At 45.6% G+C, this 24,153-nt stretch overlaps 1 protein-coding gene across 7 annotated transcripts in view; it reads left to right on the top strand.

Annotated features, from left to right (window-relative positions):
* The window catches only part of LOC125023248 (AT-rich interactive domain-containing protein 1B-like), a 207,662-nt gene that overhangs the window by 93,038 nt on the left and 90,471 nt on the right, over positions 1-24,153 (top strand). The window lies entirely within an intron of this gene.

Raw genomic sequence — 24,153 nt, forward strand, 5'->3', positions numbered from 1 at the left:
ACACACACACACACACACACAAAACCGCGCACACTGCATCTTGGCATTTGGGGCGAGCTGAAAATCGTTAAGCAGGTTGACTACAGGAGTAATTGAGAAGAAATGGTGAGACCAGACCAATCTATAAATTATTATTATTATTTTATTTTTTTTTAAAACTAATCCCTTCTCACTCTGTCATCCCTCTCCTTGCAGCTCCTCAGCGCTTTTCCAGAGTAGAATAAATAGACATTTGCAAATGGTCGCAAATATTGGCACTGCTTGAGGTGTGCGCAGTTTAATTTACCAGATACTTTGGAACGGCCCCAGGAGTGGAGGAATAAACTGCAGGAAAAGCTAAATTAAGTGTATGAACTCCAATTAAGCCATAATGTTCTCCATATACGGGTGCTTTCACAGTCCGTGTGCGTTGCTCGTCCTCCGTCTCCACCACCGGTTCCTATTAGTTCTCACACACACACACACACACACACACACACACACACACACACTCCCTCCTTTCCCCTCTTTTCCTCCATAACATACTAATACTATGTACTCCTCTTTATCTGGGCATTTCTCCTTTTTTCTTTCATTTTCATTCTCCCACACTCGTTACACCCCCTCCCCCTCCCCTCTCTGTCTTTCTCTCTAAAGCAACATCATGAAAGCACCCCCCCCCCCTTCGTGCCATAATGAGAAATGGCCTTGATGTATCAATGTGTGAATCCGTAGCGAGGGAGCAAGACGAGGCGCCGAGCCGCCGCAGTCGTGGGGGCCGATCTATTTGAACCGCCATCACTATCACCCCATATTCCCTCACCACTTTAATCCTGGCGTTTTACCCCTTTGGGTTCTCCGTGTGTTTTCACATCCCATCCAAAGCGCACGGCTCGCCGAGATCCTAATCGGCGGCAAGTTTTGATGAGAGAGAGAGACACGGAGAGGCAGAGATGGATAGATAGAAGGGGAGCGAGGGAGAGAAGGAGGGAGAGAAATTGCTCGGCGTTTGCCAGGCTCTTCCAGCAAGCTGTCACGGCAGAGATGGAACCGCTTTTTTTTTTCCCTCCTCTCTCTCCTCTCTCTCTCTCTCTCTCTTCTCTTTCTCACTCTCTCGCCGGCGTTTGATGTCAGATCTAAAGCTGCTGTCATCTTTTTTTTTTTTTTTCTTTCCTCCCCTCTCTCTCTGTCAGGAGGGAGGGAGCGCGGGTCGGCAAAGTGTCATGTTGTTGTTTTGGGACGAGTCGGCTGTGTGATGTGGCGGGATTTTTGAAGGGAGACCAAAGGGAAATGTGCTTTAGTAGCTTATCACAAATGCAAGTCACAGTGCCCCTTGGGTCTTTTAAAATGTAATGTGTTGGAGATAGAGAAGGCCTTGTGTTCCACAGCCATTGTACTATATCGGTATTGCTCCTGCTGCTGTTACATATAATCACCATCACGTTAAAGCTCATGTTACATAGAGGTGAAGCTTGTTAGCATTAGCATTCCTCTAATTGTTGATCATCTATGTACATGTACGCTGATCAGCCACAACATTAAAAAATATTTACACACATTACATTTACATTCACATGAAAAAAAATAGACAACGCGTGTGTGCGTGCTCCATAACCCCAACAAAAACATCCAAGAAAGACGGTCGCAGAAGAAGAAGGTAAACCGAGTCTGTAGAGAAGAACCCCTGAGAGATAGCGTGCATCTTATCTTCACCATGAGTGCTGCACAAATTATGTACAGGACTAAAAAAGCTGGACTATTATCCATCTTGTTGTTTTTTATTATGTGACAGTCAACTGGAAAGGCGGCCGTATTAATCGGCTGAAAAGACACATATCGCCACCTAGTGTGTAGGAGGAGGAAATGCTCGTCAGCTGTTTGATTTTCATGTACACTGGGACAAGGATCGCAGTGAGAAAGTCAAATTTCAAGCATAGCTCGATTAAGCTCCATGAGAATAAATAACTGCACACAAAAACAGTTTAGGAACAACTCAAAAAACATTATAAAACAGCACCTGGCCTGATATACAGAGGCCCCTCCCCTCAGCTCATACGATCCAAAGACCCCACTAACAACCACATCACCACAGGAGATGTGAGACACCACAGGACACTCTGAGAAAGCCCACGTCCATTCTCTTATGGTCACAACTGTGGAGCACAAATTAGGAAGGTGTGTGTGATCTTTGCGTGATACATAGCTTTGGTACTGATGTCGACGTGTGTGGCATTAACATTGGATCCGGGTGCTTTCCTTTCTCTGTATCATTAAGCGAACCTTGTTTTTCATCAGCTGACACTGCGCAGCTGTCTTCCTCGACTGTAAATGAACATTAGTATTTCACGGCCTGCATTTTAACATTTTATAACTTGCGGTGATTTCTGCTTCTTCACATTCCGGTTCACCCTGTTGATCCGGTTCCGCACAAACCTGAAATTAAGCGCCGGAGCGTGATCGACTTGATAATGAAACCGTTTAACCGTTTATTGCCTTCCTCTAGACTCTAAACCGTCTGCGGCACGTCTGCATCGATGTAATATCATTTCTAGTACAATTACGTGTTTCCAACCCAGGGCCACGACTTGAGGCACAAGTATTTGTTCACATCAGAGATTCCTGCTTGGACTGTGGCGGAACTTAATGGAGTCGTGCCTCTCTCTGCGCCATTTTCAAAATAACCCTGATTTCCCCAGGACCCGTGTGGCAATTACAGGTCAATGAAAGGCGACATGTTGCTTCTTGACTATATGTCAGAGCCGGATTATGTGATTGACACGGGGACTTGTTATTTCCACCTGGGATGTTTTTAGTGTGTGATGGGTAAAAAATAAAAAAAAAATGGAGTCCTTTTGTATATTTTGCCTAACGTTGATAAGCCAGGCCACTTCTTCCAGTGCTACAGTGAGGTGAGGAGCCAGGGCTTATAAACCCACTGCCCCCACGCAGTCCCCCCAACACCCCCCACCCCCCCTTCCCCAACCCACCGCTGCCCCCGTTCCAGTCACTACATGTTCCCTGCTCTCCGGCGTTCCCCTGACAGCCTGCCAAGCTGGCACACAGCCTCCCATCCTCTGGGACATGGGAGAGGATGGCCAGCCATGTGGAAAGACAGAGTGAGAGCTGGCGGGGTGGGGGTGGGGGTGGTGGTGGCGGTGGGCAGCAGGGGGTGCGAGGTGAGGAAACGGGGGAGAAGGGGTGAAGAGCAGGATGAGAAAAAGAATGCGTGAGAGAGAAGGAGGGCGTGAAGCGATGAAGTGAAACGTGGTTATCTTTTTGTCACTTGTTCAGGGTGAGGGATGTTGAATTCAGGCTATGGGGTTCCGGCGGTGGTGTGTTATTCACACAAGTGCACACACACGCACACACACACACACACACACACACACACACAGACATGGACAAAAAATAAAAAATAAAAAAAATTCTTGTATGTCTTTCAGTGCTCATTTGCCCCTCCTTGACTTATTTTCCATCAGACAAAGGAGGAAATTCAGAAACACTATCTCTGCCTCTCTTCCCTCTCACTCCTGTCCACCGTGCCCTCCTCTGTTTTTTTTGTTTTTTTTTCCTGAGTGTTAGGTCATAAATGATTGACAGGGCACAGCTGGAGAAGCCTGCACCCCCTCCGCCCTCACCCACCGCAGCCACACACGCGGACCGCTTTGCTCGCAAACACGCGTTCGGCACATACTTTGATGCACAATCTGTCCTCCCCGAGCCGTTTTCACACACACCACGTGTGCGTGTGTGTGTGTGTGTGCGTGCGTGCGTGCGTGCTCTACCAGAGCATGTCAGTCAGGCTGCCTATACAGTATGTGCTCTCACTCCGGCTCTCCCTACTGCTGGGTTTTATTTTAGAGTCCCCAGGCAGGCAGACAGGCCAGCAGGCAGCGCAGAGTAATGTCATCCAGCAGGGTTAGATTCAGCCTCCACATTAGTGCGCGCGGGGGGGAGGGAGAAAAGGAAGCAGAGGGAGTCAAGAAAGCAAATAAATACAACGGAAATGAGGAGGAAAGGGAAAGAGTGACGGTGAAGAAATAGAGAAGAGGGGAAAGCAATTAAACAGCACACATCTCAACTATGAAACAAACATTTTGTGTTATTAACTTTACTCCAGATTATTCCGCATGCATTTAAGGGGAACAGCATCGAGCTCTGTTAGCTGTTTGTGAATTTAATTTCATGCGTCGACGTCATCCCTGCCTACATTTTTCCTCGCGTTCATGTGATGTATCTTTGCTGTGCGTTAAAGGGTGTTTGTGGGGGTGAGAGGAAGGCAGGGAGACGAGATGTTCTCTGGACCCTGCTGCCTATTCTTAGAACAGGCAGCAGCACCGAAGGCCACAGCAGCTCCCTGCCACCGCTATGAGCACGTAGCGGCTCTGAGAATAGGACAGCTAGTCTGAAGCCAGTTTCACACTCCGAGGTATAGGGAATGGTCACGGTCACGCCGGTCCTAAACCTGTAGACCTAATATGAGCGGGAGTGATTGATTCGGTGTTCGCCTCGTGTGTCGGTCCTCCGCGGCATTTCATAAGTTACCCCGCGGTCGGGGTTTTAGCATCGTTTTTCCCTCCACGCTCCTGAAACGCGCCGCTCGACGCACACACATAATCCGCTTTTTCACCTGTTTCACCGCGGACCCAGATACCATGACACAGCGAGTCAGAGGCCCCCCCCCCTCCACACCCTCCACCCGACTTCATCTAAAATGCAGACAGGCTATTTTTCCGCTTGTACGCCGGCCGTGTTTTCGTTTGCTCCTCATGAATCATTTAGCGCGCGCACAGTTTCGCGCACACGCAATAGTTTTTTTTTTTTTTTTTTTTGATCCTCAAGAGCCGGGAACATGTGTTTTCACCGGGGCTTACCATTTGTTCCCCTACAGCATGAAAACACAGACACACAGGAAGTGAAGTTGATCTGCGGGGGGAAATTTCTCCGGGCTCTTTCATCTTAGTGCATCATCAGAATGGGTTTTTGAACCGGGAGAATTCACCTGTGATGATATTTGAACATAATAATTCGTACACATATTCTTCGCGCTTCTAGTTGTTCGCTTTAAAACGCGGCTAAGAGCGGGCTTGGGATGAGTAGCTACAGCACGTCAGCTCCGTCGTTTCGTCGTTAAGCGAGCTTGCGGCGCCAGGTATCGGCTTTGAAATAATTACCGCTTAAAATCCCCTGAAGAAAAGCCCGGCAACTTGGAACATCCAAGCTGAAACCTCTGCGTAGTCGAGCGTCTGAGCTGCTGAAGTGTCCTTAAGCAGGACACTGAATTCCTACCGGCTCTCCACAGCAGCTGACACTGCAGTCTGATCCCCTGCAGAGGAGAGACACGCGTAAAGAGAATTTCCCTACGGGGGTCAATAAAGAGTCTTTTTGCCTGCAGGATTTTAGTTGTATCTTATGGCAAAATTTGATGGCAACACACTGTTCGACCAACCAGGAACTACGCTGGCGTGTAGGTTGTTAAAGCAAAGTGGTAACACAAGGCTGAGCAGCAGTGGTACAGAGAGAGACGGGGTGGGGAGGAGGAGGAGGGGGAGGAGGAGGAGGAGGCCGTGTTTCTACCCGTCCACCCTCGACAGGCTTGGCTGGTTCAAGTCCCGAACAGCAGAGCGAAGGCCAGATAGTAAAACCTGTGTGCACACGTGCACGCACTCCCGTCCCAGCGTTCCCCTCGCACGCTCTCAGCGTGTCGGGGCTCTAGGAGTCGGGAGCGAGAGGGAAATGGAGAGGGATGAACTTGGTTAAGAAAACACCAGGCCGGCTCCGCTGGCGCCTCTCCACCAACCTCCCCTACAGAGGAGGAGACGCAGAGGGGGAGATAATGAAGGAGGAGGAAAAAGCCAGTGAGGACTGACCCTAGAAGGAGAGAACTGTTCTCCCTCTGCATCTTTTTTTTTTTTTTTTTTTTTTAATCCTTGGCCATCATTTCCCGTCCTCTGGCTGGTGTCTTTTGTCAAATCCCATTTCTTCAAACTGATTTGCAGACTAGTTCAAATTTAGGACAAAGGAGGACAGAGCAGGAGCTCGTTGCTGCTTGTTTCCATTAGTAGGATTCTGCGTGAAAGCCTTATGGATAACGGTGACGGCGGTTTTGGTTCTGTGCACGCGTCTGTGTGGATGTGTCAGGGACACGAAACACGCGCTAACACCTTCCCGAGCGTCCTCCCTGCCCCACCACGGGACAGTCCGCAGAGTGACAGTGTGTGAAAGCAGAGGCTGCTATATCGGGATGTTGAATGCACACAGTAAGCCAACATGACACGCTGCGTGCTTTCCTCGTGTCGCCTGTCCTTTTTAGGTGTTACGTCCGGCCTCGTCCTTAAAATGTGAAGATCTTGGCCGGCCCCAACCCAGCTCCTTCTTTTTTTTTCTTTTTTTTTTTTTTTTGGATAAAAACAGACCTTCGTATCGATTTCTGAGCGCCTAACACGTCTCCTCAAGTGCATGCCTGATATATAGATTTCATTTCCCCCAACCATTAATGCCAGAAACACCCTTCTGGCACTAAGCCTTCCGTTATGAATGGTGATTTGCTGTTACCACATTAATATTTAAATTAACTGTTAAAATGGCTTCAAATGTTATTGAGCCAATCTGAACTGAAGATTGGAAACATCTATTTTATATTCATTAATAGTCTGGACGTGGGAACCGTCTCTTGTCAAATAATATTTCAGTGTACGAATCTGGAAGAACTTCCCTTCCCTCGGCGGATAATAACGTGGACTGAAATAACAAATATTTGAGGTTGAGTGACATTTGCTGCAGCTGATAGTGTTTTTCTTTTCATGGTCCACCTTTTCTTCAGCTCATTTTTCACTCCTCTGGCTTTAGCAGAGAAAAACAAAGAGAGGAAGAGCCAGAGAGGGGAAAATTGACCAAGCTGGTTGCGAGACAGAATAAGTAATAGACGAGGCCTCCCTCCTTCCTGTTCCTCCTCGTCTCCCTTTCACTTTCCGCCCCTTGAGTCTTTCCTTCGCGTTTCCCTTCCTTCTGTCATCCCCTTCTAACATTTCTGGGTTTATTTTTACGCCCGGTCCTAGATGGCTGGACTCCCAGCAGGGTCGCTAGGCTGAGGGAGGGGGGGGGGGGGGGGGGGAAGAGAGTAAGGAAGGAAGGAAGGAAGGAAGGAAGGAGCCAGCGGAGGAACGGAGAAGAAGAAAAGCGGAGAATATTGAAGGGGAGGAATAGAGGGAGGAAGGAGCCATCGGAGGAGGAATATTCTGTCATCACCATGGCTCCCTCTGGCTGTTGGGAGGCTGAAATTACATCTGACTTTGAAGTTAGGGGCAGCAGCATCGCCGGCGTTGCTATAGTGACAGGAAGTATGTGTGTGCGTGCGTGCGTGTGTGTGTGTGTGTGTGTGTGTATGGAAACTCCTTGGGAGGTTTATTATGCATGATCCACACTGTGACTAGTCCTGATGGCATTACAGTGCTGTTATTAATCTACTCTCATAAGATACGTGTTCTTTAAACACATCACACACACACACACACAGACACGACCCATTTCACAGCTGGATTCAAACTTCATGTCGTGCCTTTTAAAGATTAAGATAAAGTTTTTCCTCTTATTATCTTTGAGAAGGTTTATCTGGCTGCACACTGTGCTCACAGGCAAATTCACGCGCGTCGCACATGCAGATTTGTTCAGATCGCAGATAGCACTGTTTGGGTTGTTTAAGCTGCTTCTGCTGAGTCCTAAATATATATATAGGTTTTGTTTCATCGGCGCGCGACACCAGGGAAGAAGCGCGGATAGATACTGGAAGACAGAGGAGGGGAAGAGACGTATATGCAGAGGAGGGATGGAGGGATGGAGAGGGGGGACAATAATGTTCCATTAATGCAGAGGCAGGCTCTTGCTGAGGGCCCTGCGCCAATCTGCATCTCCCTACAGTCTGCCTGCTATACATTTTTCATGAACGCTGAGCGAGAATTAGCGCCGGATTGCTGCTGCAAATTGCTTCTCCTTGGTCGGGGGGCCGACGGAGGGAGATAGAGAGGGAGAGTAAGGAAGAGATAGGTAAAGGGAGAAGGGCGAGATTTAAGTGGGGAGCAGACGGTGCGGAGAGGACGAGAGAATGACATGATTGCAAAGAATGTGGGGAATCGGGGGGGAGGGAGGTACGCTGTGGTATTTCAAAATGCTCTGTGTACGATATCAGCACTTACTGTCATTGGCGGACACACAACCGAGGCACACCCATTGTCCATGTGGTAATATGTAGATTCAGAGCAATGTTCAAGGATGCAACAATATACTATCTCCTCTTCCTCCTCCTCCTCCTACTCCTCCTCCTCCTCCTCCTCTATATATTTCCTCTCCTTGGCCTGCACACCGTATAGTTCTGACCCCAATCTTAGCCTGCGCTCCCCACTCCAATATAGCCCACTTTCATTTTCCACCCGTGGCCTTGGCTGCTGTTATAGACCCTTGGTGACCGGCTGACTGACTGGCTGACTGACTGACTTACCCATGTGCAGGCTGCTTTTCTGCTCCCTTGTTCACTATTTCCCTGGAAAACTTTTCTAGATTTTCTGCTTTCTCTAACATTTTCAAATGAACTTCTATCTATCTATCTATCTATCTATCTATCTATCTATCTATCTATCTATCTATCTATCTATCTATCTATCTATCTATCTATCTATCTATCTGCACACACATATATATGTACATATATATACACACATATATATATATACATATACTGGCTGACAGTGGATGTGTCTCAGTCTTTTTCCTCTAATGGAAGACCTGGGTCACTGTTTGCTGTCCACTGCGGCAATATTACCACTTCACAATCCAAAGGATGGACCCACTAACCTGTGTGTCTGTATCTGCTGTATGTGTATGAGTGATAAAAGGAGAAGATGTGTGTGTGTGTGTGTGTGTGTGTGTGTTCAGGCCTTATGATTGCTGCTGTAATCTGCTCTCTCCTGCCAGCCACAGTTATTACAGTTGTCGATATGGTGCTCAAGGCTTTATAGACACAAGCAACAAGCCTGGACGCCCGCCAGAGTTTTGTGATGTGTGTGTGTGTGTGTGTGTGTGCGCGTGCCAAAGTGCTTTATATTTGTTTGCCCCCTTGTGTGCGCATATGTGTGTGTGTGTGCGCGTGCGTGATCTTTTGCCCCGCGTGTATGTAATTGAGCTCTCCGCTCGTGTCGAGGCCAGTTCAACAGTGTGTTAATTGCTTATGTTACAGAGTGTTAGTCCCAGCGGTGTGAGCATGATATCTAAGGTGTGACTGTTTATTGCTGCGTGTGTGTGTGTGTGTGTGTGTGTCTCTCTTGGACTTGGCTTGGACAAGTTTGCTATGATAATACATGGAAAAGGGGTAAAAAGAGATGAGAGGGAGGTAGAGGGGGAAAACGGCAAAACAGCACAGAAGAAATAAGCTTTGGTGTTTAGGAGGTGTAGAAGAAGAAGAAAGGCGGAGAGGAGGAGAGAAAAATGGAGGTGAGGGACAGCTTTTGACTGGAAGGAAGGAGAGCAACGAAGGAGGCAGTGGAGTGTAGAGGGTTTTCTTCCTCGTGGCATTCAGCCCTGACTGAAGCCTGTTGTTCACTCCACTTCTTGTGTTTACCGTCCTGCCAGCCTATTACTATCCAGGCCCGCCAGTGTGTTACAGTAAGACCGAAACAATACTTGTGTTACATTTGTTCTTGCATACACGCACACCATAAGGGTCACTGATGGACCATTTTACACTCTCGTTGCTCTTCTGGAAGTGCACGGCCATCTGTCAGAGTTGGCCAAAGGAATAAACAGATCCTCTCTTGTTTCTCTCCGAGAGTGTCTGACGGGGTTCTCTGCGTAAGTCGGCTACCTGCGACCTCCAAGAGACGCGGAAATCCAACAGCCCGGCCGTGCGTGTCCACATATTCTTTTGTTTTGATCATATCAAACCCCCGTCTCGAGATAAATGCGCCACGCTGGAAATTAAGAAACAGTATCCCTTCTGTTCAGAGAAAACATCTTGGTTTTAATGGATTCTTTATGAGCTCCAGTTCTTGGAAGTGTTTCTGTGTTTTCTGAGTAAGGTCTCGTCGTCATAATTGATTCTTATTAAGTTTTAATTGTTGTTTCTCTATGGACTGAGTACATTTTAATTGTTTTAATTATTTCATTATGTATGAAGTTGCCCCGAGTCCATATCATCACTGCAACCCCAGTGGAAAAATATGCAGCAGTCCTACTTACACAAATAATTATCGAACTCAGTGGATTTATGGTAGTTTGTGTTATTATTCTGTCGCTGTAATATAATGCAATGAAGACTTCTTGTAAAAGGAGTCCCTGCCATGTCTCCCGTGCAATTTGATGTTGATGAATGAAGACCGTCTAAAACATTAAGCTCACTGGAACATTTAGCCAAGCTCTTTATTAAAAAATTCAAGCATCATCAGGACTGGTTGGATAAGTCTGTCAGCCTGGCACATCTCGTCTGGGTCTTTTCAAAAAACAAACTTTGGATGTGTGTATTGGATCATTGTCATGCTCGCAGGTACTTGGAGCCGTTCTCTTCTCTAAAGCCCCAGTTCCAAAGCATGATGCTGCCACCACCATGCTCGGCCATGCGTGTTTGCTGCTGTGCCATGTTGCCAAGCATACCTTTTGCAATATTCAGTCAAAAGCTTCAGTCTTTGTCTTGTCACACCATGATAGTAACACTCCTAGCCTTCCTGACCAGTTTTCTCTTTGTCTTTTCATCACTTCTGGAGGCTTCCTTTTTTTTTTTTTTGATAATGTCGTTGTTGTTGTCGTATCTGCTCCAGTTATTTATGACTGTCTGCGCTGTGCTCCATGGTCTATCTGATGCCATGGAAAAGCGCTCACCTGAATGATACCTTTCAACAGTGAGATCCCGCCGATGCTTTGTTAGCTCTTTTTGGCCCACGGCTCTTATTGTAGCATGTAGCCGAGAAGATGTGGGGAAAAAATCCCACAAGAGCAGCTAGAGATTTGATTGGAATTAATCAGTCACCTCAGGAGAAGACGGTTTGATGACTGGCGTATCCTGAACGCAACCACACACCCGCTTATTAAAGGGTGAGCGCGCTCGTGGAGCTTTCTTTGAAATCTGTCGACTTTTTATTTCCACGCATCTACTTTAAATATTACTTTATCTTGCAGTAACAGAACTCGTTCCCTTGGGGTGAGCATGAACAAGTTGGGTGAATTGTTGGTGATGCAAACCCTGAAGAAAACTAAAACCTTTTTCATGCTAAATGCATGAACAGCTCTTAAATGATTATCTTATCTTATCATATATTTAATAAAACAATACTATGAATGGGAAGTGCATTGTGCTCTTACTTTAAATGCAGGATATTAGACTACATTCAGAGTTTCTTTCTTTTTTTTTTTCTTTTTTTTTAATCCTCAGCCCAAGGATTCGTTGACCCAAAGACAAATGTAGATTTATCCACCCAACAACGAATCACAAGAACTTTAGTCCTGTTTATACAGCGCACGCTTCTCACACACAAACCAACACACACACACACACACACACACACACACACACACACACACACACACTCAGTCTGAGTAATTCTGAAAGAGTCCTGTGATAGCTTTGCATAGCATTTGGGCTAATGGCGTGCCTCGTGCTTCCTCCCAGGTCGGTGCATCCATTAGCAACCATATTACTGCCACATAATGGCTTATTGGTTGGTGGGAAAAAATTACCAAGGAGCCAAGTTGAAGAGAGAGAGATAAAAAGAGGAAGAGAGAGCGCAAAGGAGATGGAGAAAGCCATCTCTAGCAGGGCCTCCGAATTGAGTTACAGCTGTTATGATTTGTCGTCTCTCAAGTCTTTTTCCCTCTCTTCTTTTTCATTTCTTGTTTCCACCCTCTTCCCCTCGCACCCTCGGGGCTTTGGGAAGATTTTATCTTTCTAATGAGCCGTTGATTCTTCTTTTTTTTTTTGCTGTCATTACCTCATTCGTTCTGGATGGAAGGCAATATTTGTCATGCTGTCAGGCCGGTGTTTGCGTCCAACCTGCGTGCGCTCGTGCGCGCGCGTCGCGTGGACTGTGGCGAAGCTAAGTGGTGTAAAGTGTTTACGCCGTGGCTTCGGTTGGCGTTGGTGGAAGAAGTGGACGCGGGGATCAGAGTAGTAGTTCGGCGCCGCGGCCCCCGGTCGCCATGTTTGCACTCCCAGCCTCATCAATATGCAACGCGGTGGGCGGATTGCACTTGTCTTGATTGCTTTAATTGGCTGGACGCAGTCGCAACACACAACACACACGCGCTCACACACGGAGAGTTAGAGTAGTTTGTGCCGTGCAGCGGTTGCTCCAAAGGTATCATTGTTGTGATATTTGGTCCGGTGAATGTGGGACTGTTTTCGCTTGCAACTTCGCATGAGTCACTCCGCTCCTACACACTCGATATGCATATTCTGTAAACACGCGCTCGCGAGCGCACACACTCGCATATACAAACCGGCAGTTTGGAGTGGGGAGAAGTTTAAAGGTGATCCTCTGTTATGAGCGAAATTCATAAATATGTATGAGGCGCAGATTGTAGCGCTCGCACATGCACGCACACATCCCGGTGAACTATCTGCGCGTCAGTCATCGCGTGTGTGCGTTTCAGCGGCGGCTCGGAGGGAACTCGGCGAGCATGCGTTTACTTGCTGGCTTGGCTTGGCTTGGGTGTGTTTTGTGTTTATGTGTGTGTTCGGCGTGTGTGTGTGTGTGTGTGTGTGGGTTAAAACGAAGTGGAAATCAAATTCACCTTGAAGTGTCCTTCTCTCTCCCCTCGCCACCCCCGTATTTTTTTTTCCCTTCGTCTTTGCTTTGAACACACTGCAGTACTCAGTTCAAAGAGAAATGCCTTCTTGTGTGTGTGTGTGTGTGTGTGTGTGTGTGTGTGAAGGAGAGAGAGGGAGAGAGAGAGGGGATGACAACAGGGTTTGAGATGGAAAGGAGGAAAAAGAGAGAAAGACCCGCAGCTGCACTCTCCCGACATCACCCCCGCCCGCAATCTTTCCCCCCCATCAAAGAGCAGCCAGGCTTAGAGGAGAGCTCGGCCTTCTCCCATCACTCCCCCCTTCCCAATTAAAAGCAACCTGGGACCGACCGGGGAGGAGGGAGGGAGGGAGGGAGGAGTGGGAGGAGGCAGGCTTGACACGGGAAAGGAGGAGGTGACAGAGGGAGAAGGGATGGAGAAATCATGGCGCTGTCAGAGAAAAGAAGACGAGTCCTCGTTTAGGCCCCGGCGACCTTTCACCCCCTCCGTCCTCCGTCCTCCTCGGACAAACGGCGGAGGTGGGAAACTTTGAGCAGCGCTCCTCTTTCCACGTGGGGATTTTTAATGCATTTTGTGTCACTTTAGAGGTTTTTGTATTTGTTTTTTTATCCAGGTCTTTTCAAGTGTGTGCACAGATGTGTGTGTTATTTCTCTCCTGCACGTTTGGCCTTTATTAATTTTCTTCTTCCACGTCTGCGTATTGGATATATTTCTGCGCATGCGAGTCTGAGCGTGCGTGCGGGGATCTTATTGGCGCGTTTGACCTAAAGGTCACCCGCTGGTAGCAATTGACAGATTCCGATTTGCGCTCAATATGCGATATTCACAGTTGACTTTTGCAAAGGATAATCAAATGTGATTAATGCCTCCCGCGCTCGGCGTTCGACTCGCAGTTTCTGACAAGACCCGGAACGCACAAAAGGACGGAGGGAAGAGGGAGGCGGGGAGGGGGAGGGGGGGGGGGGGAGACGGGCTGAATGAAATGATGTAACGCTGAGTTTTAAGCATCTTGGGAAAGCGAAGAGAGAAAAAGCCTGACAAGAGACATTTGGGCCGCGAGAGAGAGAAGAAATATTCACATCCTCAACATGCCAGATGGAGATCGTCTCTCGCTCTCTTTCTTTCTTTCTTTCTTTCTTTCGTACTCCTCCTGGGTCCACAGAGGCTGGTTTGAGATGAGGAATCGGCAGGGCAGGAGACAATAAAGGTCACCTCGTCTTTCTCCTCTTCTTCCCTCCTCTCTAGTTTTTTTTTTTTTTTTTTTTTCTTTCTGTGTCTGAAATGATTTCCACTCAAGCACCTTGGTCAACTTATCCCCGTCTCCATTTTGGGAAGAAATGTTGAAGCTTCTCGATGAAGTAAAGAAAAAGAAAAAGAAAGTAAAGGAGCTCAGTTACCTTGAGTTCAAAATCAAAATAAAGATGTAGGTTTTAATTCATGTAATTTTCGCTTGTTCTACTGACACATCGTTCCCAGAAGTACATAAAAATAAGCTCTTAGAACAAGATAAAAGTGAAGAAAATGTGTGAATGAGTGAAATTCCAGCGATATGTCTTCTGTACGTCTGTGTAAAGTGCACTTTTGTGTCTTTAGTCCTTCATTTTTTCTTCAGTCTGTCCTATTTCCATCTCCCACCTCCCTTTTCTCCTTCCCTCTCACATCTCTCTCTCTCTAAATTCTCATTTCTATTTCTCAACCTCTTTCTCATCTTGTTCTCTTCTTGGCCCTCGTCGCCTCTTATTTCCTGTCCTTCTCCTCCTACTTCTCCTTCTCTCTCCCTCCCCTCCTCTCCTCTCCTCTCTGACTCAGGAGGCTATGAAAGGTCAGTCCTGGCTGACATTTTCCGCGGAACCTCATTGATTTCTGCTCGGCGCCTTGTGATTGGCTAACCGGAGCTGCCTTCATTTCCCACCAATCCCCTTTAACCAGGAAGCCAGCCAGCCAGCTGACCCCGAGGTCGACCAGCTCCAAATAGCTTTTTTTTTTTTTCTGGAGCGCTACAGTCTTCTGCGCTCTATATTTTTCCTCCTCTCTGTCTGCATACCTCCCTGCAGGCTGTAGGATGAGGGAAAGAGAGGAGGATGGATAAAGGAGGAGGATTATGTCTTAAAATGGAAGTTTACAAGGCCAGTGGTTTTCATTCGGAGGTTCATGGACTCCCACGGGACCTTGATGTGGCTCTGGAGGGCGGCCGGCAACGCAATGAATAATTTTAGTTTGTTGAATACCGCCAGAAAATCTAGATTTTGTGAGAAAGACATTCTCACCTATAGATGTATCTCACTGCTGGTATTGCATCGACACTTTACCTGTTACTGTTATTTTATTAGAACGTAAACCCCCTTAGCATACTGTCCCTTTACGCTCTAAGACATATGTCTTCAACAGGGGGTTCACAACCCTTAGGGCGTCCGCTGAGGTGCTGCAGGGGGTCGCAAAATCTTTGCTCGATTAGACATTTATATATAGATTTTTCCTTTAAAGTTCTTTAAATACACATTAACAAAAATCCAACATATTTTAGTATGTTAGTATAGTTAAATGTTTTCACATTAGGAAAACCTGACAGTGAGCGTGTTATGTGTAGCGTTGTGATTGGCACAGTAGTGAGAGGAGGCGGGGCCTACTGTGTACAGGAGGCTTAGATTGAAATAAAAAAAATATAAAAATAAATAAAAAAAACAATATTTGAACCTGTGAATTATTTGAATAGCTTACTATTGAATGCAAAATAATAAATAACATATAGTTTAATACAGAACACATATAGTAGGTAGGGGGGTCCCTACTTAATCTCTCCATCAAAAACACTGAAGACCCCTGCTTGAAGAACATATGTATATATATATATATATATATATATATATGAATCCCCATACGTGATCAATGGAAAGGCCGAACATAACGTTCTCCAGCAGCGCTTTGAATGAATTTGCATGCAACGCGAGAGCAGGATTAGAGGGATATGTGGAGGGAAAAATCACCCCAGAGACTTGATCAGTATCCTGCTGACCCCGACGGCCCAGCAACATATAAAACATCCTCAAAATGACGCGCTTTCTTCCTCGCCTTTTCCCTTTTCCACCCTTTTTTCATCTTACCGTGTGCCGTAGAACAGTCAAACGCTGAACATGCTTTCGGGGTTTACTGGCGCTTAAGGACGCTTTGGCAGACGTGGCGTTTGAGCCTTGACCCCTCGATTTCAAAGCCGGGCTGTAAGTACGTGTCTCTGCCGGATGACGAAAAAGTTAAACAACAGATGAAACCTTTGGTCAGATCATGCTAATACGCCAAGGCCGAATATATCCACGAGAGTCTGTGAGATAGGTTTCATCATCTGCCTATGTCTGTGGGGGTCAGGCCAGACTTTGCATGCTTGACTGTGACCTGTGCAAAAATAAGATAAGTTACCGATAAGTTAGTTTCATCTGTACATGCAGGCAGCAGGAGGAAGAAATGGAAGTGTTTTTAGCGATAAAGTCTGTACATCCACTCTCTGTTTTGCAAAAAAAAAAAAAAAAAACACACAAATGAGACCATTATACCGCCGTCTCTGTGTTCTCCTCCTCCTGCCCCTCCCGGCTCCGCTGCTTCCTCCTGCAGAAAGCGCCGTCCCCCGTGAGACGGCGGTGGCAGCGCCGGTAGAAAATGTCCGAACGCGGCGGCGTAAACAAACGGGCAGACAGCTCTCGGTCGTTCTCTGTGAAGTGATAATGTGTTCCCCACACTGTTTTTGTTCTCATGCTAATGAAGTGGACCGCATCGGTAATCACTTTCAAAACCCTCAGCCGGGGAAAAAAAGAAAAAAAGAAAAAAGTAGAAACTGCAAAACAAAGGCTGGAACAAAAGGATGCTCCGCTGTTGTTGGTCTGTTGTGAGCGTGTGCACAAACAGTTTTGTGTTGTTTTTTTTGTTTTTTTTGGCCACCGCGATGGCCGGCTGCAGACGGAGGTCGAAGGTCGCTGGGTTCGGCCGATGAGGAAAGAAGCGGGCGAATTGATCAAACATGATAAAACACTCGACGAGAACTGTCCGAGCTGTACTTCACTTCCTTGTCTGACATCATGTTTCCCACGAGGCATTTCACTCCGCCGCGGTAGACGTCCACTTAAAAACATCTTTAAAAAAACTCCCTTTCTTTGATCTTGTGCGTGCTGATCGATGTAGCCGGCCGGGGAGCATCCGTGAAATGAAAATGAGTCTTTTCTGCACTAAGTGCTCTGAGTGTCGGACGTCTGAAGAAGCAGAAGCAGACTCTCGTTTACTTTGTTTACTTAAATCAACTTAAAAGTCAGGTCAGAGCAGCAGAGGCGCTCGGCGTCTGCATCTTACATTCTGAAAACTCCCTCTAACTCGTCTTCGGCGCACACAGAAAAGTGATGCTGCCTCGTCTCAGCGCTGCTGTCTCACTTGATTGCTCATTGATTGCGGCGACATTGTGTAAAGAATGAAACTTGTTTCCCGCCCTTTGACCTTTTTTACTGCCAGTCATTAAAACTTAAAGCTCCTCCTCCGACTATTCTGCCCGTGAACGCTGAACATTTACAGTTAAATATAAAATATACATCACTGACACAGTTTAGTACAATTTCTCCCGCAGCGTATAGATAAAATGACAGATCCAATTGTTAAAACAGGTCTTAGCCATAAAGCCCATAACGGCAGATGAAGGAAGGAATCTAAACTTTCATTTCCTGCTTGGTTTCTCTCTATATATTAATGCCTCCTTACCTCCCCCCTCCCCCTCCTCCTTTTCCTCATCTCGCCTTCTTTTTTTATTTTTTTATTTATTTATTTTTTTTTTTAAACCCGCTTGTTCTCCTCTGGGCTGACAGAGTTTAGGCTATAAAGCTGAGATGCGGCCTCTCGAGAGCGATTTGTTTACCGGAGACCTTGAAAATTAGCATGTTTCATGAGGCAAGGTACACTTAGAAAACACATTGTTGTTAAATATTTTTCACACTTTAAACGCTTGTGCGTGTGTGTGTGTCCGCTCCGTGTTCACACTCGTGTTTTTGTCCGTGCCGGTCCTGCGTGCATGTTTAATGTATGTGTGCGCACTGCCGTGTGTGTGTGTTTTTGTGTGTGTGTGTGTGTGTGTGTGTGTGTGTGTGTCAGCCCTCTCAGTGGAAGGCATTAGGCCGCAGTAACAAGCTATTGATTGGACTGGGCGGGAGGCTGCTGCTGATCTCTCATGGAAACGCTGAAACAAGGGAACAGGACGCACATACAAATGTAAAGCAGTGAATACAAAGCCCGCTAATAAGAAGTTTAAACAACACACCTCAACGATAACCTTGCAAGCTTTTTTTTTTTTTGGTTTTGGTTTGTTTTGTTTCATTGACGTCTTCCTTGTAGTGGCCGCACTTCTCAGAAAACAAACCACTATTTTTTTCAATCCTTTTCTCTGCCTTATGATTATTATTTCCTCTGCAGTTTGCATAGTAATTTGGTGGGTTGGAGTCTGGGTTTTTTAACCAACAGGACACAGAGAGTAATGGTCAACGGGATACTGTCAGCTTACCTGCTGCTAAACACAACAAAAAACCAAAGACACGCTCGTTGATTTCAGGAGGGAACCTTTAATGAAAGGTCAGGACATCGAGTGCGTGCAATCACACAAATACCTTGAGACTATCATTGGCAATAAATTGAACTTGAAGGCAACAACGTCCACACTTTGGCACATTTTCACATTAACCCAACCATCATGACCATGTTCTATCGTCCTTTTATTGAATCCTTTTTATCTTTTTCTTTGGTCTGATTGTTCGGTCGAACAGCTTTAAAACAGAGGAAGTCCTTAAACCAGATAGTTACACAGTTACAAGTAAATACAAGGCTAGTATAGCCGATATCAATACTTTTTACTTGAAATGTCCCAATCATTGAATAACTTCATAATTTTGCCTTTAGTTGATTATGATTATGATGAAACACATGACAGATATTTTAGGCAAATGAACCCTTTAACCGATACTTGTCTTGGTATCGATGCTATCGATATTTAGATCGATACCCCAAGGATGCTGCGTCCGTTTTAAGCTTCACTTCCAGTGTCTTCCCTCTGGATCAAGGTTTTTAATCCCAATATGTAAAACTCAGAGATACGAAAACAGCGTTGTTTATTATTTATGTATTTTGAGACTGCTGCCCTTCCTTAAGGGACAGAGCTATTTTTTGTATAGGTGCTGTGAAATAAATTTTTTAAGATGGATAAAGATTTTAACTGTGTAACAATTAATATGGCTTGGAGTAGGGCCAATTTATTTTCACCAGTTAATCTAACAACTGTGCTTGTGTGAGAGGAAACATATGCACATACAGGGAGAACATGCTAACTCCAGCAGGTTAGAACCCAGAGCCTTTATGCTGTGACACAAACCGCTGCTAAAGGCTGCTCTCACCCACTTAGACCGTAATGTTCATGTAAATCTCCCTCATTTAGTGTTACGGGTACATTAATTTCCTCTCTTCCTTTTCACTCAAACAGACGCACTGTATTTACATACCTCACTGTTGCGGAGGATCTTTGGGTTCGCAACAACCTGCGATCGGCTCCGTATCGGCGATTAGTTACGAGGGAGCACCGCCGGCAGACGTTCGCTCGTAATGAAATGTTACGGCGGAAAGATTTCGTTAAAAGAAATATTCCCAGCGTATTTTTTAACCTGCAGAGTGAAGAATGGTGGACCGGCTAACGAGAAAAATCAGCCGCGGTTTGTGAAATATTGATCCAAGTTTTTTTTTTTTCCTTCTCTTTTATTAACAGTTCTCTCTCAAAATGCGTTTCAATTTGGAGCACACACGGAGACAAAATACATAGTCATGACTCACACTTTTTTTTTCTCTCTCTCTCTCACACACACACACACACACACACACACACACACACCTGCTTTTGCTACTGGCGTGATGTTGGCGTCCCAGAGGTAATTAGACTGAGGCCGTTGCTGGCTGTGCTACAACAGCTCAAATACCTGGACTGACTCTACTACACCTGTCTAGGGGGAAAACTTTGCGTGTGTGTGTTTGTGTTTGTTTGTGCGCGCGGGACACGTCCTCCTAACGACGTACAGTACTCGTGCTACGAATGCGTGTGTCCCTGCCGACGACACGTGGTTGTGTTTGTCGTGTGGTGCGTGTCCTGATAATGTGTGAACCCTTTTAGTGATTATTCTGTGTGCGTGTGTGTCGTCACCTGCCAGCTCACAGTTGTTTTGACATCACTCTGATCTCAGAGATACGCTTTAACAACAGGAGCATATACGATCATATTCTCTCTGACTCCGTCTCACACACACACACACAGACACACACACACACACACTGTGGTGTAGATGAAAGGCTAGACGTCTGGATTATAGAGAAGCTAACATGACAAGGCTGTTATCTGCTATGCTCTTTATGAATATCACTAGATGGTCTTTAGGATAGATAGCGCGGGCTTTGATGATCGTTGTGTTACTCGAATGACATTTTGGCAGCTGTGTACACTCAAAAACACACCACAACATAATGCGCCGGGCTCAGATACGCACACACGCCCAAATGTAGGGATTTTCGTTCAAGCTGTCGTCTTCTCTCTCACACGCACAGTTTTTTTTTTTTTTTTTTTTTTTTTTTTTGAGGGGAGGAGGGGGCGCACTGTTACATCTCCTGCTCTTTTTCTTTCTCAGCACCAAGCTCGATGTGCAAAGCCCACAAAGGTTAGTTAGTTCGACCTCTGCCTGCTGTATTAAGCCCCGCTTTCGATCTGCTGGAAGGTAAAAAAAAAAAAAAAAAAAAACACACACACACACACACACACCGACTGCAGGCTAAAATTAGCTCTGTAATTGGGATGATTTTTGGAGGGGAGTAATAAAGAGGTTCAGAGGAAGCAATGAAAGAGGGAGAGAGAATGCCTTTTTACCTCCCCGCACACGGCATTTCATTTTAAAATGAGCTTTCTTCTCTCTGTTTATTTCTGATGGCTTTATGCCCCTAGACACATACTAATAGGATTTTTACTCATAAATTAACTTGGTCCTCCTGTAGGGCCGATTCCTCTTTTTGACCGCTCACTGTTCAATTATGTTTTTTTTTTTTTTTTTTTTTTTTTTTAGTTTGTTTTATTATTAAATGCGGTACAACCCAGAGTTTCCCTTCACGGCTGAAACACAATTTCCTTTAAAAAAAAAAGAAAAAGAAAAAAAAGCGGCTTCTCCTTTGCTTTTCGCACGGAGCAGTATACTTGTATGGAAATTATTTATTTATTAACCCATCCCTGTGCCTTTGCTCGCTTTTTTTCCTGGTTCTAAAAAGTCGTATTTAAAAAAGCTGTATTTTTGTGTTTCTGTAGTTTTTGCGAAGACTCGCACAAGCAGCGCTGTGACATGTTGCTCTCTTCCTGACCTTGAAAAGTGCTTTGCTTTTGAGTTTACTATTTTCATAGCTGGTACTTATGTATGGTATGGTACAAAGGTATGGTGCAAACTGGGGAGAGGTGCGCCTAGGAGTTTCATGCAAATGAGGTCATGCAACGCAACTTGTGTGTAATGTGGTGAAAAATGAATGTTTGCCTTTCCATCGAAAACTAGACGTCCTGAGGACTAAATCTGCTTAAATGCACTCTGCCTCAATTAATAGGAACGCATAACTGAAATGTTGCTGTTGTTGTAGTTAGTTTAACTACTTTCCCAGGGACAAATAACTGGGTAGGTTGTTACAGTATAATTTATATAAAGGATGGCTAATAAACCAGAATGGGTCTTTAATTGAATTGTTGCTAGATTACTAATGAAGCTGACTGCACTCAGTCCAAAATGATCAGACCATTTTAATGCTGCTTTCAAATGTGCTCATGAGCTTAGGGTTCCAACATGGGAAGTTGTGTTTATAAGTCATGAGAACGTGCTTGCTAGGCCGGCGTTTCCCAACCTTTCTTGAGCCACGTAACATTTTTTACATAAGAAAAATCACACCACCAAATAGAAAAGTCATAAAAGGTATATACAGTGAAACAGTGGTAAGCCTTGCATTCTCTACCTAGGCCTTCATCGCCCTCCAGCTTTACACAACCAAGCCCCCTGAAAGTGGCTGACGAATCCTTTTCTGTAGCTTCTGAGTTGCCCGACCTTTCTTAACGATGTCCAGCTTTTCTTGAAAAGTCCATCTTGAAAATGGCTTTGACAGTAAATTCTCAACCAAATCCATTTCTTCTCCTCCTTCAGCCATTGTGCGGTGACGAAACGCCTATTAAATCAACACAACTCTATTTTTGCTCGTCCAGCTCACAACAGATGCAGTTGGCTTGCTCTGGCTAGCTCAGTCTGTGACTATGACATCACCTACGCCTGCCGCCCTTTTGTTAAAGCAACAACCTGATCAACACTTATTTTACGCTGCAGGGCCTGCAGAACTGATTCTGAAGGCCTCTAGGCAGATTTATTTGACCCTAGCAACAGATCATTGCTGAAATGTGATTGGATAAGAGCTTTTGTATGAAGATACACGCCTTGCAGGCCCTGACGGGCCACCTGCCGTAGTAGTGTAGAAATTGTGAACAGATGAGACCCTGGGGAATATCAGCCTTTTTATCTGATTTCATCAAACATACAAATATTAACTTATTTTCAACTGACATGTGGATGGCCTCCTCCATTTCTGAAAACCTCAGCAAACACTTGACAGCTTGTGAATGCCACTGACCCTAATGAACACACGCCCGTCTCAAAGCCTTCACTTTCTGCTGATGGCCTTCCGAAGGCCTTCTGAATGAATCAAGATGGATACGTGTGTCACATCTGCTCCGACAAACAAATAATGCAATAAAAATAAGCCATGCCAAATGGCGGCGCTCTTACTGACAGTGACCCCCTGGGGGTTACATTATAGTATGACCACGTGTTTGTCTGTCCTCCTTACAAGCAACAAGTCTCTCGTCACTTGTGTGAGCGTCTGATTCATCATGTGTGTTTTAATCCCGTTATTTGTCTATGTGGGAGAATATCTTGTGTACACAAAGTAGACCAAATCCATGAGGCTTCGTCTTCGCGTGTGCGGAAGTACACCAAAGCTCAACTTCCCTCCTTCAAAATGGCAGATCAAGGATTTCTCTCAGCCCAATTTGGAGAAACAGAGAGATCGGAAGAGAGGGATGGAGGAAGAAAGAGAACACGAAGGAGGATGAAGACGAGAGGAAAAGTGCCAGGCTGTTTGCTCCCACCTGTCTTGACTTGAAAGAAGAAAGAGGGGGAAGACAAAGACTCGCAGACGCCTGGGAAGGCTTGAAAAGGGGAACAAAAAAAAAAAAAAAAGCGGAGAAAGAGAGGAAGAGGAGGAGAGGAAAAGGAAGAGAGCAGATACGCGCGCAGCCCCAAAAGGCACGTCGGTGTTTGAAGCCGGAGCGCTGGAACAAGCAGTAGCATCGACTTCATAGAGAATCAGTCCCCGGGTAAACGACTGGAGTGGAAGGAGACGTTTGATACTGGGAGCGCTGGAAGGGAAGGATCGCTCATTAGATGCATCCACCAGCGCGGAGACACACCAAACCACAGCCGCTCTGCCTGCTATATCTAAGGGATTAGGATATGTAAACAAGACGGAGAAGTTATTTATAAAAATTCTATCGGAATAAATTTGTCTCCAAGTGATGTCTGAAAAATTACTTTTGATATCCTTTAAACTTCCCTTTAAAACCTCTAGAAATTGGCATTTGTGTATGTTTAATACATGCAACACCATATGTTAGATGATATGTAGTTTAATTAATATGTTTTATTTAAGGAGCACAGGTGTGTACAGTGTAATTCAGACACATGAGGTTCAGATTATATCCTTGACAGTCACACTGGAAAAGAAAAGTCTGTATCTCAGCTTCTTTGGCTCCATCGCACACTGCGCTGAATAAGGGTTGAAATCACAGAGCGTCACAGGGTGAGGGCCACTTTCAGACATCAGCAGCTGCAGCAGTTCTTCATACTTTTGCTTACAGCTTTTTGTTATCTACAGGGCCACGTACTTGTTGAATCGCTATTTTCTGAACACTGTCTTATTGAGTGAAAAAAAATAAATAAATAAATAAAAATACAGGTTTAACGCTGAGAAACTGAGGGACCATATCTTTGTCGACATACTCTGGTGGCTGTGTGTGATTGGGAAGTCTGGCTGTTCCCCGGTTGTTGCTGGCAGGTGAACATAAGAAGATGGAGGTGTTTCAGATGAGATGCTCGGCCATCTGAAAACCTCAAACTGAATTCTCTAGTTCAAAGTTGGCAGCAGACACAGGCAGCGACTAGTATTGTGTTAATAATCGGAATAAAAGCCTCAAATAACCACCTCTGTCAGAACAGACTGGACAAATTTAAAGGAATTGTTTAGAGCACTGGTCTTCACCAGGGGGTC

This window comes from Mugil cephalus, chromosome 17 (genome assembly GCF_022458985.1).
Source record: "Mugil cephalus isolate CIBA_MC_2020 chromosome 17, CIBA_Mcephalus_1.1, whole genome shotgun sequence".
In the NCBI taxonomy this organism is placed as follows: domain Eukaryota; kingdom Metazoa; phylum Chordata; class Actinopteri; order Mugiliformes; family Mugilidae; genus Mugil; species Mugil cephalus.